The sequence below is a fragment of the Populus euphratica genome, unplaced genomic scaffold (assembly GCF_000495115.2).
Source record: "Populus euphratica unplaced genomic scaffold, PopEup_1.0 scaffold1680.1, whole genome shotgun sequence".
NCBI classification, from domain to species: Eukaryota; Viridiplantae; Streptophyta; class Magnoliopsida; order Malpighiales; family Salicaceae; genus Populus; species Populus euphratica.
In genome coordinates this window covers 35,031-39,157 of record NW_011501552.1, presented here as the reverse complement: position 1 = coordinate 39,157, position 4,127 = coordinate 35,031, and the positions used below count along the sequence as shown (strand labels likewise).

The 4,127-nt window shown below is 33.1% G+C and overlaps 1 long non-coding RNA gene across 1 annotated transcript; it reads left to right on the top strand.

Moving 5' to 3' along the window:
• Nucleotides 1-3,821: 3,821 nt before the first annotated feature.
• On the top strand, nt 3,822-4,123 carry LOC105118054 (uncharacterized). Its single transcript, XR_840870.1, has 2 exons — nt 3,822-3,966; nt 4,060-4,123. It is a non-coding gene; the product is annotated as an uncharacterized LOC105118054 (long non-coding RNA).
• The last annotated feature ends 4 nt before the right edge of the window (nt 4,124-4,127 follow it).

Here is a 4,127-nt window from a genome sequence, read left to right as displayed (position 1 = left end):
ATGCAACAATGGTGATCATGTTCCTCCTAGTTGCCATTGGGAGTTTGGTGAAAATTCTTTCTTGAAGGGAAGAGATGAGAGGTAGAAATCTCACAAGTAGAGTTGCCAGAAATTTAGAGACACAATTTTGAGCACCTAAAATTAAACAAGCACACATGTAAAAATATATGATTTTATTAAACATATGAACGTGTACAATCTTTATATAATATATTCTTTCAAAAGAATAAGACAATCCTCTGATTTTTCCCTTGAATTTGATGTATGGTGACTTCATTTATTTAATAAATCAACTCAAAATTTATACTTTGCAAGAACGCGAATTTGAGCGTGTATTGTGAAGCAAGATTTTGTGATTTAATGCTTTGAAGAGTATCTTTGATTCGTCTTCAAAGTGTTGAAGAACTCTTATGGGGCGTTTAGGCTTAATTTAATAGAGCTTAATAAGATTTGGTGATTTGATGCTTTGAAAAGTACATTTGATTTGTCTTTATAGTGTTATTGAAGAACTCTTATGAGATGTATAGACTTGATCCAATAGAGTTTTGTTCTTTGTAGACTTCAAGCATAGATGAATGAGGCTTGAGAACTCTTAAGAGAGTTTCCTTGTTTGAAGAGAGAGTTTCCTTGCTTAAAAAGTTTGTCTTGAAGAAAAATTGTATCTTCAGACCTCTTTTCTTTAAGTTGAGGCACTTTATTTATAGAGATCTGTAGAGGCTCTTAGATCCTTTTTCAATGCCACATAACATAATTTTATTGGTTGGTATTTATTGAAGAGATCTGACATTTATGACAAGATATCTTAAATATCTCATCCCAAGTGTCAACTTTTTATTGACTAAGAAATATATGAAGGCTCATTTATTTTCCATGTCATTGATTTCAATTTTATTTTATCCTTTTTTTAAAAGAATAAAATAACACATGGTGAAATTTGATTGGTAGAAAATTTGTATTTCTAAAATGTTAATGGTTTTCTATTTAGTTATTACACTCTCATAACACAAATACTCTAACCCGATTTGGTAGGTTGACCTAGTAGATTCAGATTTCTTTTTCTTTTTCTTCATTTGTTTTTTCCTTCCAATTTCATTTTTAAATATTCCAACTATAACTAAAAGGCATCAATATTTTTTCTTCTAATTTCATAACACGAATCCCAGGTTTGACGGATTAACCTGGTTTGAAGGGTTAAACTAGTTAATTCATATATTTTTTTCTTTTTCTTAAGTAGTTTTTTTTCTTTCAATTTTATCTTTTAATATTGATTTGATTAAGAATTAAACTTTATGATTTATTTTGTTTACTATTCATTAGATTATTGTAATTTCATGAAAGAATTTTACTATGCTCCTCCTTGCAAAGCACTATTTATCGGAATAATGCTTTATTTTATTTTTTTAATTAATCCTTTTTAATTTCATTTAGTAATATTAAATTTTTTTCCTTTTTTAATTACCATGTTTTTATAACACGACATTACAGTCAAATCTATATCTAAGATTCTGGATTTGATGTTGTAACCAAATTTATTTAAACTTGAATCATATATGTTTAATATTATTATTAGTATTATAAATATAATTTTTAGGTCAGATGTAACAAATACATCCAATGTTTTCAGGTATAGCTTTATAAAAACACTTAATAGATTTTGTTTTTGCAGGCCACATTTATAGTATTTTTAGTATTAAAAAACTTATGCAAAGTCAATAAAGTTCTTGATTAACAATTCTATATTTTGTTGACTAGGTAAAAATATTTTTGTACCTTGAAAAAGAAGAAAAAAATCAACACCCCGAACCTGTTGCTGGTGAAGTTATTGGCATGGCTGGAGTTGCTTTTGCTATACATGCAGGAGTTACAGGGACTTACTTTGAGTTATATTATATCTGAATTCGATGGCAATAGTTTTTTTTTGGGAAGAAGGGTTTGTTTCTTGTGCTGCCAGAGATTTTGTTTATTATTATTATTTTGAGAGTAACAAAGATTTCATGGGGAGGAAGACAGAATCATCAAAGATATTAACAGTACAAATCACTGCTGATAAAATTTATTAATGAAGAAAACAAAAACGAATAACTGTATCACAGGCTACACAATGCCAGGCTTGTAAAACTAAAATGAATAAAAAAAAAAGAACTGCAAGAATCTTGATCAGAGGAGCCACCATGCAAGCTTCCCAGAAGTGATCAGAGAAGAGATGAGAACGACTTAAGCATCGCAAGGCAGCAAAAAGTGCTGCAAATGTCTCAGAGCATCATCCATGCTTAGGTACCTCCAATGTTTTGTATTCATGATGGCCAAACTCAACTTTCCTCTCTTGAACTTGCCGTCAATATCCTTTATACGCTCCTCCTCATCAGCATAATTCTCACAGCAAAATCCCAACTTCATCTCGGCAACAAGGCTGCTTGCGGTGACCACGTTTGAGCAACACCCCGGCAATGGAAGCTCCTTGGAAAACAAGTCTTCTGCCTCCGGAACAAGGCTGGCCTTTCCACTACACGATTCCATCATATTAAATACAGCTTTCCAACCTCTTAACACAACGTTCCATGTGACTTTTATCTCCCGTATCGCTTCCTTTTTCAGTGAAGACTCAAGATCTACGTCGACAGCGAACTTGAATATCCCATTAGGATCTACCCGGAGTTCATCGCATGGTTTCGATAGGGTGAATAAAGTGGAAGACTCTCCGGTCCTTGCATGGATGACGAAGAGGAGGTCATTTAGGGGCAGATGGGGTTTTATTGGCTTTTGAAGCTGGAGCTTGGAGGCTGCCGTGGAGGCAATACCGTCATTTAGGGGCAGGTGGGGTTTTATTGGCTTTTGAAGCTGGAGCTTGGAGGCTGCGGTGGAGGCAATACCGTAAAGGCGGTGACAAGAGACAGCTGGGTCTACGTGTTTGAGGTTGTAGACAGAAGGGTAGTGAGCAGAGCATATCGGCCGCCAAATATCCTCAGAGGAGAATGACTCCAGCCATGATTTGGACACACAAGAAGCAGCAGCAAGGGATTTAGGGTCTAGATACTGAGCCACTAGGAAAAGAAGCTCCCAAGATGGCGATGGCGAATAGGATACTAGTTTATTCTTGAAGAGTTTTAGTCTTTTGACAGAAACATGATGCATATTTTCTTGACTAGAAGAGCGTTTGAGCTCCGTGAGAGACATGGAGTGATGGCTTAATTTGGTTTCTCCAAATTATTTTAACGATCAATTCTTGGAAGGCTAAAGAACGGAGTATATTTCAACCCTGGAGGTGCTTCATTATATAGGCTGCTAATCTATTGATCAGCAGACCGATGGGATTCCTGTTCCATCTCGGACATCCTATTCCGGATTAGTTAGGGTTAATCCTAATCCGGTGACGTAAAAGTTTTTAAGAAAAATCTCGTTTTAACTTTTGACCTAATAATTTTAATAGATTAATGAATTAACTTAGATCTTAAATTTAATTAGATTAATAATAAAATATATTTAAATTAAAATTTAATTTAAGTTTAGTTAGATTGGATTTAATAATCAAATTAAGTGGAGAAATATATTTTTTTAGGTACTCATGTGATTTATTTAGAACTTGTTGTTAAATGTTATAATAATAATTATTTTTTAAATGGTTTATTGTTTTAAAATATATTAAAATAATAAATATTTTTTATTTTTTAATATTAACAAATCAAAAAAATATAAAAATATAAAAAAATAATTAAAGCAAAAAAGAACTTAATTTTTTTCAGAAGCGTTACCGCAAAAACAAACAAGCGGTGTCTAACTATCCTTTATACGACAGCGTTTTTAATAATTGTGATCAAAAGAAACCCCAATTCGATTTTATTAATGGCTCCTAATTCTCTTTCTTCTTTCTCAACGGTCACTTCGCTTCTCTCTTATTTCTTCACCTTCATCCCATGTTCCAGTATCAAGATGACTACCGAAGCCGCCACCTCATCTTTCCAGAAAACAGTTAGTTACTAATCACTGCTTTCTTTTACCACCGCTTTTACACTACGATGCTGATAATGTCTCCAATTTTAATTATTTTTTTGGAAAAAATAGGTGTTGTTACATGACTGGTGGTTGATCAAAGCCGAGCAGGAGTTCCAAGGGAAGAAAATTGCTGTTGC